The 13,952-nt window shown below is 40.6% G+C and overlaps 1 non-coding gene across 1 annotated transcript; it reads right to left on the bottom strand.

Annotated features, from left to right (window-relative positions):
* Positions 1–10,783: 10,783 nt before the first annotated feature.
* On the bottom strand, positions 10,784–10,890 carry LOC136123026 (U6 spliceosomal RNA). The gene has a single exon (XR_010655905.1). It is a non-coding gene; the product is annotated as a U6 spliceosomal RNA (small nuclear RNA).
* Between the last annotated feature and the right edge of the window lie 3,062 nt (positions 10,891–13,952).

Here is a 13,952-nt window from a genome sequence, read left to right as displayed (position 1 = left end):
TTAGTTCTTCTAGGTCCTTGTTAAATGTTTCTTGCATTTTATGTATTCTATTTCCAAGATTTTGGATCATCTTTACTATCATTATTCTGAATTCTTTTTCAGGTAGACTGCTTATTTCCTCTTCATTTGTTAGGTCTGGTGTGTTGTTAACCTTGCTCCTTCATCTGCTGTGTGTTTTTCTGTCTTCTCAGTTTGCTTATCTTACTGTGTTTGGGGTCTCCTTTTTGCAGGTGCAAGTTCATAGTTCCTGTTGTTTTTGGTGTCTGTCCCCAGTGGCTAAGGTTGGTTCAGTGGGTTGTGTAGGCTTTCTGGTGGAGGGGACTAGTGCCTGTGTTCTAGTGGATGAAGCTGGATCTTGTCTTTCTGGTAGGTAGGTCCATGTCTGGTGATGTGTTTTGGGGTGTCTGTGGACTTATTATGATTTTAGGCAGCCTCTCTGCTAATGGGTGGGTTGCGTTCCTGTCTTGCTAGTTTGGCATAGGGTGTCCAGCACTATAGCTTGCTGGTTGTTGATTGAAGCTGGGTGGTGGTGTTGAGATGGAAATCTCTCGGAGATTTTCACTGTTTGATATTATGTGGAGTGGGGAGGTCTTTTGTGGACCAGTGTCCTGAAGTTGGCTCTCCCACCTCAGAGCCACAGCACTGACTCCTGGCTGGAGCACCAAGAGCCTTTCATCCACACGGCTCAGAATAAAAGGGAAAAAATATAGAAGGAAAGAAATAAAGAGGATAAAATAAAGATAAAATAAAATAGTTATTTAAATAAAAAATAATTATTAAGAAAATAATTTTTTTTAAAAGTAAAAAAAAGAACAAAAACAAATCGGACGGACAGAACCCTACGACAAATGGTGAAAGCAAAGCTATACAGACAAAATCTCACACAGAATCATACACATACACACTCACAAAAAGAGGAAAAGGGGAAAAATAATATATCTTGCTCCCAAAGTCCACCTCCTCAATTTGGGATGATTCGTTGTCTCTTCAGGTATTCCACCGATGCAGGGTACATCTAGTTGATTGTGGAGATTTAATCCGCTGCTCCTGAGGCTGCTGGGAGAGATTTCCCTTTCTCTGTTCGCAGAGCTCCCGGGGTTCAGCTTTGGATCTGGCCCCGCCTCTGCGTGTAAGTCGCCTGAGGGCGTCTGTTCTTCGCTCAGACAGGACAGGGTTAAACGAGCAGCTGACTCAGGGGCTCTGGCTTACTCAGGCCGGGGGTAGGGAGGGGCACGGTTGCGTGGCGAGCCTGTGGCGGCAGAGGCCGGCGTGAAATTGCACCAGCCTGAGGCACACCGTGTGTTCTCCGGGGGAAGTTGTCCCTGGATCACGGGACCCTGGCAGTGGCATGCTGCACAGGCTCCCCGGAAGTGGGGTGTGGATATTGACCTGTGCTCGCACACAGGCTTCGTAGTGGCGGCAGCAGCAGCCTTAGCGTCTCCTGCCCGTCTCTGGGGTCCACGCTGTTAGCCGCGGCTCGCGCCCGTGTCTGGAGCTCCTTTAAGCAGTGCTCTTAATCCCCTCTCCTCGTGCACCAGGAAGCAGAGGCAGGTCTCTTGCCTCTTCGGCAGCTCCAGACCTTTTCCCCCGGACTCCCTCCCGGCTAGCTGTAGTGCACTAACCCCTTCAGGCTATGTTCATGCCGCCAACCCGTCCTCCCCCTGTGCTCCGACCAAAGCCCGAGCCTCAGCTCCCAACCCTGCCCGCCCCGGGGGGTGAGCAGACAAGCCTCTCGGGCTGGTGAGTACTGGCAGCACCGATCCTCTGTGTGGGAATCTCTCCGCTTTGACCCCCGCACCCCTGTTGCTGCGCTCTCCTCCGTGGCTCTGAAGCTTCCCCCTTCAGCCACCCGCAGTCTCTGCCCGCGAAGGGGCTTCTAGTGTGTGGAAACCTTTCCTCCTTCACAGCTCCCTCCCTCTGGTGCAGGTCCCGTCGCTATTCTTTTGTCTCTGCTTTTTCGTTTTTCTTTTGCCCTACCCAGGTACGTGGGGTGGGGGGATGTTTCTTGCCTTTTGGGAGGTCTGAGGTCTTCCAGGTTCAGTAGGTGTTCTGTAGGAGTTGTTCCACGTGTAGATGTATTTCTGGTGTATCTGTGGGGAGGAAGTTGGTCTCCGCGTCTTACTCTTCTGCCATCTTCCTCAACCTTCCTTTTTTTCTTTTAAATGAGAAGTCTCATAAGCAATTTACTGACTAATCATCTTTGTAGCTAAGTGCTTAAATCCTTTGAAAAAAAGATAACCTTTCGACCGATCACATTGTTTGACCCAGTATGTCTTGTGGACAAAAGTTAGTTATAGTTATTTGGTATCTGAAAGTATGGCTGTGATGTGAATCTGTCCATTCACACTCATGGAAAAACTCATGCATGGCTTTAAATAAACATTAATTCAGTAATACTATTCTTCTTAAGGATATGCATTTTCTTTTCCTAGTCCCTTATATATGTTTCCCAAGGTTGAAAAGTGCTATTAATTACTAATCTAAATCCTTTAAATTAGCCAATATATATTAATTTGGGTTTTTTTGAGAATGAGTTTCCTGAAGTTATATAAGATTTAACATGAAAAAACTCTTTGCCAAGTTCTTTAGTAGAGATTTACTAGGTTCTGAAAATATCATGGAAGTTTAAAAGCTATTGTTGATCTATAGAAGTTTATGTGCTAAAAAAGATGTCTTTATGTTTATGACTGTATTTTTCATACTTTATTTTGTGGGAGCAGTGAACTTAGAAAAAACGATTTAGAGATTACCAGGATCATTCCGAGAGATGTAAACCTGGGAAGAGCAGTAAATGGGGTCCCTCCATTTCCCAACATGCCATTTTGACAAGTGAGAATAAACACATCAACATCTGTCAACATCAGTCAATCACTGCACATGTATTCTAGTTCCTGTAAACTCTTTTGAGAATCTGGTGTGCGTATATGCACAAATGCTGTTTACGATATCAGGGGTTTCACAACCACCAGGGGCCCATGACTCACAGGTTGAGAATGTACTGTAGGGCTTCCCTGGTGGCACAGTGGTTAAGAATCGGCCTGCCAGTGCAGGGGACACGGGTTCGAGCCCTGGTCCGCGAGGATCCCACATGCTGCGGAGCAACTAAGCCTGTGCACCACAACTACTGAAGCCTGCATGCCTAGAGCCTGTGCTCCACAACAAGAGAAGCCACCACAGTGAGAAGCCCGCGCACCACAACAAAGAGTAGCCCCCGCTTGCCGCAACTAGAGAAAGCCCGTATGCAGCAACGGAGACCCAGTGCAGCCAAAAATAAATAAATAAAATAAATAAATTTATTAAAAAAAAAGAATGTACTGTAGTTGTATTTCTGTACATCAAGTATAATTTTTCTTCTCTCATATAAATGAAATCTCAAGAGCAGTTTGTATTGCAAATGCAACCTGATTACCAGAACAGTGGAAATGATATACCTCCATTGAACATAGATATACTGTGAGCTTTTTCCCAAGTGAGTTTACATGTTCTCTCTTAATCTCAAATTCTCTCATAATTAATTAACTGAACCAGTGCTTAGCAAGTATGTGATTGTGTGTGTGTGTGTGTGTGTGTGTATGTGCATGCAAAGCTGTCTGATAGATAGTATGAGGTATTCGAAGACATAAAAGGCATATTTCTCATCCTTAAGATGCATATGTGGGAGACATGGCATGTACTATATTAGAAAAAAAGAGGAAGAAATATAAAGACTCTAAAGAGGAAGACTATATCTGAAAGGGGAGCACTAGGGAGACTTCAAGGTAGAGCATTTGAGCTGTATCTTCAGAAGAGTCAATTTGAATATTCATACAAGCAGAGAGGGAGGTGAATGAAACAGAAAACGACATGAACCAAGGCAATAGTATTCTGGGAGAAACCACAAGTGATTCATTGTAGCTTGGTTAGCATTTGGACGGCCAGTAAGTTTCATCTTGTGTTCTACCTCTAACTGGTAATACTCTCATGAGTAGCACGTTGAGAAAGATCTTCAGGGAGTCTAGGGGTTTGGCAGGAGAGGGTACTGTAATTGATTAGCGAATATCTGCTGTGTGGGTATAGAGGGTGGTTCTTGATGGAATGTTCCTTAAAGAATGACCCCCATAGGGCTTCCCTGGTGGTGCAGTGGTTGAGAACCCACTTGCCAATGCAGGGGATACAGGTTCGAGCCCTGGTCTGGGAAGATCCCACGTGCCACGGAGTAACTAAGCCCACGAGCCACAACTACTGAGCCCGCGTGCCACAACTACTGAAGCTGCGCACCTAGAGACTGTGCTCCGCAACGAGAGAAGCCACCACAATGAGAAGCCTGCGCACCGCATCGAAGAGTAGTCCCCGTTCACCACAACTAGAGAAAGCCGTGCACAGCAACAAAGAACCAAAGCAGCCAAAAATAAATAAATAAAATAAATACATTTATTAAAAAAAAGGAAGAAAAATGACCCTCATAGAAGCCAAGACTACAAGCTCATTGCTGCAACATCAGTGCCTAGCAGAGTGCCTAGCATAGAGTAGGAACTTATAAAATACTGGTTAAATGAGTGAATGAATGTATGCCAATCCTGGTTGGGATCATTGGTTTTGGGGGAAGTGGTGTTTCAAGCCAGAGATATACTATAAAGTACTAATGAGTTAATGACTATCATGGTTCTAATTTAACTCAGCCATATAAGAATGATATCAATGATATGTTAATGAAAAGTGGCATAGCTGGCACTCTTTTTTAAAAAAAATCAGGTAGTCCTTCTGTGCAAAGGATTAATTCTAATAATGTAGTTTGGTGTTTCACTAAGGAATTCCCTCAAGTGTCAGAAACCAAATCTTCAGCTCTATTTGTTAATCAAATCAGTCGCATTTAATATCCTTTCTATATTCTTACTTAATCAGGAGTGGAGAATTTCCTCAGATTCCTCTAACCTTTAGTAAATGTCAACTTCTTAAACTCAGTACCACCGACTTTCATTTTCTAACATCAGTTCTGTATTGAACACGACTCCATGAAGAAATCAACTTCAATGACTAAGTTCTTGTTTGTCTCTCTGAGATCAGGCCTGGGTACAAGGCTTTACATTAGTTAGAACCAGATTACTGGGTTTTTGGTTTTCCTGCTAGTGCCCTGGACTTGTCCTTGAGAGGAGGCGAATGGCCGTCTTATTCATCAGAGGCTCCGCACCTAGCACAGTATCTGACACATAGGAGATGTTCAATAAACATTTCTTAAATTGAATTTAATTTCATGACTTCCTTTTTAATTTATATTTTCACAGTATATTTTATACCTCAATGTATAAACACTTTATCATTCACATGGAGTTTATGATTTAATCCCAGAAGACTTATCTTCAGCTATACACCAAGTCTGGTTTCACTTTATCTTCTCAGTCCCCTCACTCTACTTTTGCAGACTCAGAAACATTGCATGGGTGGCACATTTCCAGGAGGACTAAGTGGAGATTTCTCTCAGTGTGTCTAGCTTTCCTATGTGTGTCCTTTTTCCTCCAACCCCTTGCCCCCTGCTTCCTCCATCACACTATTCCCTTTGCCTATCAGCCCAAGAAGATTTTGGGGTAGAGTAGCTAGACAGCTAGTCCAAGCTTTTGTGAAGCTTGTTAATTGTGCAAATGCCTTGGCTCCACCCCAGATGCCCTGAATCAGAATCTCCAGGGTTTTTAGGGCTTCCAACAGGTACATGTGAAGATGATTCTAGTGCACAGTTTAGTCTAAATTAATTAGGAAATGCAGGCTTTGGAGAGTACCTGCGGCTGGGCGGTAGCTGTATGGTGGTAACAGAATGGGTTGCTGAAATGCCCATGGGGATGAGGCGGCAAACTGATGAATGCCTGCTACGTGCCAGACATGTTTGATCCTGTGTTATAGAAACTAGCTGTGAAGGAGAGATCATGAGTCACCTAAGCTGTTTTTTTTTTTTTTTTCTCTCAGAAAACACTTTTCTAAGGTCATCAGGCTTTTAATCCACAGGTTTTAGTCCTAGTGTCCTAGGACTATGTAACAAATTACCACAAACTTGGTGGCCTAAAACAGAGAAATTTATTCTCTTAACAGTTCTGGAGGCCAGCCATCTGAAATCAAGGTGTGTCAGAACCGTGCTGTCTCCAAATGCTATAGGGGAGAATCCTTCTTTGCCTCTTTCAGTTTCTGGCAGCCCCAGGCATCCCTTGGCTTGTAGTATTATAACTCCAATCTCTGTCTCCATGTTCATATGGCCTTCTCCTCCTCTCCCTGTTTTTTCCACTGTGTCTCTCTTCTTTTCTCTTTTAGTCTGCACCGTGCAGCATGTGCAATGGAACCTGCGCCCTGGCAGTGGAAGCCCTGAGTCTTAACCACTGGACCACCGGGGAAGTCCCTCCACTGTTGTGTCTCTTATAAGGACACTTGTCATTGGACTTAGGGCCCACCTAGATAATCCACGATGACCTCATTTTGAGATTCTTAATTACACGTGCTAAGACCCTTTTTCCAACTGAGATCACATTGACAGGTTCTGAGGATTAGGACATGACTATATCTTTTTTTGGGGGGGTACCATTTAACCCCTAGGGAAAGAGCCTTTATCATCATTTCTGCTACTATTATTTCTCTCAAAGTGATTAAGATGACTACTTCTTTTTGAGCAATCCTGTAGTCTGTCTTCAGAATCTATGAGCATCTCTTATACATAATTTTTGATTTAATGTATGATATGTCATCTCCATTTCATTTATCACCTGTAACACCTGGCATTGACCAGGAGACTCATATACCATTGATAAACTTTAATAGAAACAATAAAATAATTATTCAGATAAAATTTTAAAAATTACCATAATGATTTAAAGAGCTTTAATTGTTTGAAACTTATAACAAATCTTTGATGATCATTAGTCATTTTACTCTCTGGCACACATATGAATAAACCTGCTACTCTTCACCTTGGATCACACTATCTAGAGTTGCCCATGTGGGAAGCAACATGATCACAGATGAAATGCCTGCATTTTAGACCATCTGACCTTGTAATGATAACACCAGTGTAAGCACTTACTGGAAACTGCAGAAGCTTGGAAGTGAAAAGTATCAAGGAAATCCACGGTTTCAGACAATACATATTGATCCATTTTGCCAAGTTCCATTAAAATATACTTTTTTAGGCCTAGATATTACTTTTCTAAGTGAAAAGGATTCTGCCTATTAATCTGAATAAAGATTTCAGTAGTTCTGTGGATGTGGTAATTAGATCCAGCATGTACTTCCTTTTGCAACAGCTTAGTATCTTTGGGCTTGACAATAGGGACACATTTCAGACTGTGAAATACTACTAGATTCCTTAGCTTAATTGATTTGGGGCTTAAGCTTGAAATTGCTATTTATTTTCTTAGTTCATGGTATCTTAATTCACATGTCCTTCTCTGTATTTGCAGCCAATATCTCTCAGGCAGGATTTTAGTTTCAAGTACTTGTATGAGAGTGTGGAGTCCCTCCTGACTGGCTTTCCTGGAAGTCTCTGGGGACTCACTGCTCTGCAAGTGAACTGCTCCTCTCTCTGTGGACTTAAGTTTCTTTAGTTTGGGCAGTCATCTCAGTGGGATCCTCCCCAAGAGACCTGTCTCTTTCCAAATTGGCTCTCTTTCCAAATCGGCTCCAAATATTTTTTACATTAGATATCACTTTCATTCATTTTTTAAAAAGTCTCTCTCTCCCTTTCTGCTCCTAAGAAGTATTCCTTCCAGAATTACTTTAAAATTGTCAAAAAATTATCCTTGTTAGGCTCTTGCATATATGGAAATAAGAATTATTAATCTTCAGGATAGCAATTTTGTCTGGTGTAACTTCTTATGTCTATCTAAAAATATTTAAAATATATCACTTGGGAAAACAAGCAAGGATTTGAACCTTTTGGGTGCTTCTACTCAAATCTTTCCAGGTTCCTGGAAAATTTTTATTATTTATTTATTTATTTTTAAAATTAATTAATTAATTAATTTGACTATGCCAGGTCTTAGTCGCAGCATGCGGGATCTTTGTTGCTGCATATGGGATCTTTGTTGTGGCATGTGGGATCTTTAGTTGTGGCATGAGAACTCTTAGTTGCGGCATGTGGGATCTAGTTCCCTGACCAGGGATCAAACCCAGGCCCCCTGCATTGGGAGTGCAGAGTCTTAGCCACTGGACCACCAGAGAATTCCTTGGAAAACTATTTTTTTTTTTTTTTTTTTGCGGTACGCGGACCTCTCACTGTTGTGGCCTCTCCCGTTGCGGAGCACAGGCTCCGGACGCGCAGGCTCAGCGGCCATGGCTCACGGGCCCAGCTTCTTCGCGGCATGTGGGATCTTCCCGGACCGGGGCACGAACCCATGTCACCTGAATTGGCAGGCGGACTCGCAACCACTGAGCCAGCAGGGAAGCCCTGGAAAACTTTTTAAAAAGGTAAATTCCTGGACTCAACTTGTAGAAAATTGAAAAATAATATACTATATTACCTTAAGAATAAAAATAAATGAATGAGACACACCTAGGGTCCCACAAAATGATTTTTTGTATAGAGCAAATGGGGCTATATTAGGTAGATTTTTCCAAACAGACCCTCTAAATTTGATGAAAATCTGTCCAGTTTTTTCATGTGGTGCACTAGACAGAGTAAGAGGTCCATAGACAGAAATTTAACTTACATAGTTTATTAATTTCCATACACATTCCAATCATACAGTCCAATGAGGTACATTGTTTAAAGTTCAGGAATTTATAGACAGTTGACAGGTTCTCTTTTATGACATTATTCTGTTTCCAAGGCTATAGAAATCAGTCAGTTTTGTTTCTTCCCTCAGCTGAAGTTGTTATATCAAATCTGTTATCAAGGTCAAATGTATGCTGAATTAGCCAGTCTTTTTTTTTCTTTCTATATTTCCTGTCACCACCCATGTCTAGGTTTTCCCAGATTACTACAATTGGCTTTAAAAAAACCCCATTTTATTATGGAAAAATTCAAACATATTCAAAAGTAGAGAGAATATTATACTGAATGCTCATGTACCTGGCATAAAGCTTCAACAATTATAAACATCTTGCCATTCTTCCCCCTTATTTTCTTTCTGGAATATGTTAAAGCCCAACCCACTCATCATAGAATGTCAGTGTGTGTCTCTAATAGGTAAGAAATTTGTGTCCCCCATAGCTTTCTAATTATTCTTTCTGTAATCTCATTTTTCTCTCCAATCCAAAAATTTCCAACCATTTAGCATACTCCTACAGAAACCTAAAAGGGTTTTCAAAGGCTCAGTATTTCTCGTTGAATCAAGTGCACACACTTGTCCTGGTTCACAAAGCCATCTTACTTTAGCTTCCCTCAGCTGTTTAACCTTACCTTCCGTTATGCCTCAACAAGCTATCAGGTGGGTCTCCTCACTGCTCAATAGATGCACTTTTTATTCCTGTCTCTAGTCATGCTCTGGCCTCCCCAAATTATGTGCATTCTTGAAAGCTCTGCTTGGCTGCCACTTCCTTTATGAAGTTTTCCCCAGTTCATACTGACTTCTCTCTTCTCTGAACTCTTGGAATTTAAACTCAGTTCCTATAACTTTAAATATGATATTTTTATGGTATCCCAGTCTTAATTACTGTAACCTGGAAAGTGAACTCGGAATCACTGACTAGCAGCATTTGTTTTTAAAGACAACTTTACAATGTTTGGGTGAATAGTATCACTAGGGAAACAATGAAGGTCAGTGGTGCTGGAGAGATGAAGCATCAGTATGGTAGACAGAATTCTAGATGCCCATGACCTCTGCCCCTGGTGTTACTCCTGTGATTATATTATGTTACATGGCAAAAGGAATTTTTCAGTTGTAATTAAGATTGCTAGTCAGTTGACCTTAAGCTAAGGAGACTATCCAGGTGCACCTGATCTAATCACATGAGCCCTATAAAAGCAGGGAGTTTTCTTTGGCTGGTTATAGACAAGGGAGTCAGAGAGATTCTAAGTCTAAGAAGGATTCAACCCACAATTATTGGCTTTGAAGATGGAGGAAGGCGCCCATAAGCCAAGAAATCCAGATAGTTTCTAGATAGCCAGAAATAAAACGGGATCTCAGTTCTGCATGCCCAAGGACATGAATTCTGCCAACAACCTGAATAAGCTTGGAAGCAGCTCTTCCCCAGAGCCTCAGATAAGAGCTCATCCCAGTCGACACTTGAATTTGTCTTTGTGATACTCCATGCAGAGAACACAGCCAAGCCCACCCAGACGTCTGACCTGTGAGATAATAAATGGGGGGTGGTATAAGCTTCTAAGTTTGTGGTAATTTGTTACGCAGCAATAGAAAACTAATACAGTAGGTAACACAGGGTTTGAGCTTGTAGTGAAATTTTACACATTTCCTGCTGTTCTTTCTTTTTTGGTTTTAGTTTTATTGGGGTATAATTGGTATACAGCACTATATAAGTTTAACGTGTACAGTATACTGACTAAGACGTACGTATATTGGGAAATGATTATCACAGTAAGATTAGTTAACATCCATCACCTCATATAGTGATAAAAAATTTTTGGTTTCCCTTGAGATAAGAACTTTTGAGATCTACGCTCTTAGCAGCTTTAAAATATATCACACAGCAGTGTTAACTATAGTCATCATGTCGTACATTGCATCCTTAGTACTTAATTATCTTGTAACTGGAAGTTTGTAATTTTTGACCAACTTCACCCAATTCTCTTACCTCCCACCACTTTGCCTCTAGTAAACACAAACCTGTTCTCTTTCTCTATGAGTCTGGGGTTTTTTTAGCCTTCATATATAAAACTATGGAACACTACATGTATTTGTGCGTCATCCTGGTGTGGGGGCCATGCGAATCTTCTCCGTATTGTTCCAACTTTAGTATATGTGCTGCTGAAGTGAGCATCCTGCTATTTTTATTAAGGCTCCAAATCAGTAAGAGAGGTTTTCCAGTAAACTGAGGTACTCGTCTTAACACACATGGTCACTGCACAGGCTAGCAGTGCCCTTAGTTTATGACACCTCTCTCTTGTCCCTCAATTTCCCACTACAAATAGGAAAATTTCAAGAAAAGGAAAGTCCAGCTTCCCTATTGCCTATGTTTTCAAAAAAGTGTATAAGAAGGTCCTTGTGCAAAAAATTCTATAAGAGGGTCCTATAAGAGGGTCCTTGAGGAGGGTGACTAGGACAGCCTATCTGACCAGCAGTAGAACTGGTTCACTATGCAGACTCTGACTATTTACCTCTGTTATGAGACTGGCGCAGATTTTGTAGGAAATGTTCCCCTAAACTCTGCAGCAGCCAAGATTTCAGATGGTGGAACTTGTTTATAAAATAAATCCAGACACTCACTTTCGGAATCGGTCAACAAATAGTTACTGAGGGTGCTTAGAAAGATGAGTACTGAGGTTACAGTTTCTTCTGCAGCTTAGAATCAGAGATGATGGGCAGGAGCTTCCTTAGTTTTACGGGCTTCCGTTTCTCCAGCCACACACCTTTAACAAAAATGAATGGTTAGACATTCATTTGGGGTGCTTGTGTATGATTCAAAAAGAACTTGTTCCTTATAAAATTTATTGTTAAATGACTCATTACAGGATGATGATGAAAATAAGCCTCCTAATTTAAAGAGTTATGCAAATATTCTTTTAAAAGTCAACCTTGTGAGGTATAATTTACATATAATAAAATACATATATTTCAAGTGTACAGTTCAACAAATGTATACACTCACATCACCATCATCATAGTCAAGATATAGCACATTTCCTCACACCAGAAAGCTCCCTCATGTACATCCTTTGCAGTCAGTCTCTGCTTCCAACTACTGCTCCAGGCAACAATTGATCTCATTTTTATCACTATAGATTAATTTTTCCTCTTCTAGTATTCATATAAATGGAATCAGACAGTATGCATATTTTTTGTGTTGAGTTCCTTTCACTCAGCATGAGGTTTTTGAGACTCATCCACATTGTTGCCTTTATCAGTAATTTATGTTTTTATTGCCGAATAATATTTAACTGTGTTAATAACACAATTTGTTAGCCTATTGGTGGATACTTGGGTTGTCCCAGTTCCGGGCTATTATGAACAAAGTTGCTATGAACAGTCTTTGGGTGGATATATGTTCTTTTTTCATTTTGGTAAATACCTGGGAGTGGAGTAGCTGATTCATATGATAAGTATGTTTAACTTTAAAAGAAACTGTCAAACTGTTTTCCAAAGTGCTTGTACTATTTTCCACCCTCAATAGCAAGATAACTAACTGTTCTCAATCTTCTTCAATACGTGGTATTGTCAGCCTTTTAAAAGGATGTGGAGTGGTATCTATCTAATGAATATGTAGTGGTATCTGATCTTAGCTTTGATTTGCAAGTTCCTTATAACTATGATGTTTAACATCTCTTCTTGTGCTTATTAGCCACGCATGTATCTTCTTTGGTGAAGTGTCTGTTCAAGTCTTCTGCCCATCAAAAAATAATTAGATTGTATTATTATTATTGAGTTGTAAAAATTTTAAACTATATTCTGGCTATAAGCCCAGTGTCATATACGTATTGATATTACTAAAACTTCTCTCAGTCTGTAGCTTGCCATTTTGTCATTTCTTAAAAAAGTCTATTTTGCCCTACTTCTCACCTCCTTCTCCTTCAGGTCTCTAATTACATATATTTAGGCCATTTTCTGCTGTCCTACAGGTCTCTAAGGATCTGTTTATTTTTCTTCAATCTATTTTCTCTCTATTCATTAGCTTGGATAATTGCTATAGATTTGCCTTCTTAAGTTCAAATTCACCAGTGACTTTTTTCCTCTCATCTCTGATCTACTGCTGTTTTTTTTGTCATGGTAATTTTTCAGTTCTAAAACTTCCATTATCTCTTTTTTATTGTTTACATTTCTATGCTGAGAGTCCCTATTTTTTAACTCATGATGTCCCTATTTTCTTCATTCTTTGAACATATTTATAGTAGTTGCTTTAAAGCCCGTATCTTCTAAATCCATCATCTCAGTAATGTTGGGACTGGTGTTTTTCCCTTAACTATGGGTCATTTTGCCTTTTTTTGTTTTTGTTTTGTGCATGTCTAGAAATTTTTTAAAACATCTTTATTGGAGTATAATTGCTTTACAATGGTGTGTTAGTTTCTGCTTTATAACAAAGTGAATCAGCTATACATATACATATGTCCCCATGTCTCCTCCCTCTTGCTTCTCCCTCCCTCCCACCCTCCCTATCCCACCCCTCTAGGTGGTCACAAAGCACCGAGCTGATCTCCCTGTGCTATGCAGCTGCTTCCCACTAGCTATTGGTTTTACATTTGGTAGTGTATATATGTCCATGCCACTCTCTCATTTTGTCCCAGCTTACCCTTCCCCCTGCCCGTGTCCTCAAGTCCAATCTCTAGTAGGTCTGCGTCTTTATTCCCATCCTGCCCCTAGGTTCTTCATGACCTTTTTTTTTTTTAAGATTCCATATATATGTGTTAGCATACGGTATTTGCTTTTCTCATTCTGACTTACTTCACTCTGTATGACAGACTCTAGGTCCATCCACCTCACTACAAATAACTCAATTTTGTTTCTTTTTATGGCTGAGTAATATTGCATTGTATATATGTGCCACATCTTCTTTATCCATTCATCTGTCGATGGACACTGAGGTTGCTTTCATGTCCTGGCTATTGTAAATAGAGCTGCAGTGAACATTGTGGTACACGACTCTTTTTTATGTGTAGTAATTTTTAAAATTGTGTACTGCACGTTGTTGGTGGTGCATTGTATAGGCTCTGTACTTTTGTTGTCTTCCTTTGAGAAGTGTTACCATTTCTTCTATTAGGGAGCTCATTTACTGGTTGATTACCTTGCACTCTGTAGGCTTGTCTTTATGCTTTGCTAGGGGACACCTATTGGAAAATTCAACATGTTTCCCAAGGCCTTCTACCTTTGCAGGTCTCAACCTCTAAATTC

This window comes from Phocoena phocoena, chromosome 4 (genome assembly GCF_963924675.1).
Source record: "Phocoena phocoena chromosome 4, mPhoPho1.1, whole genome shotgun sequence".
Taxonomy (NCBI): Eukaryota; Metazoa; Chordata; class Mammalia; order Artiodactyla; family Phocoenidae; genus Phocoena; species Phocoena phocoena.
Note: the sequence above shows the minus strand (reverse complement) of the source record. Positions and strands in the feature narration are given on the sequence as shown.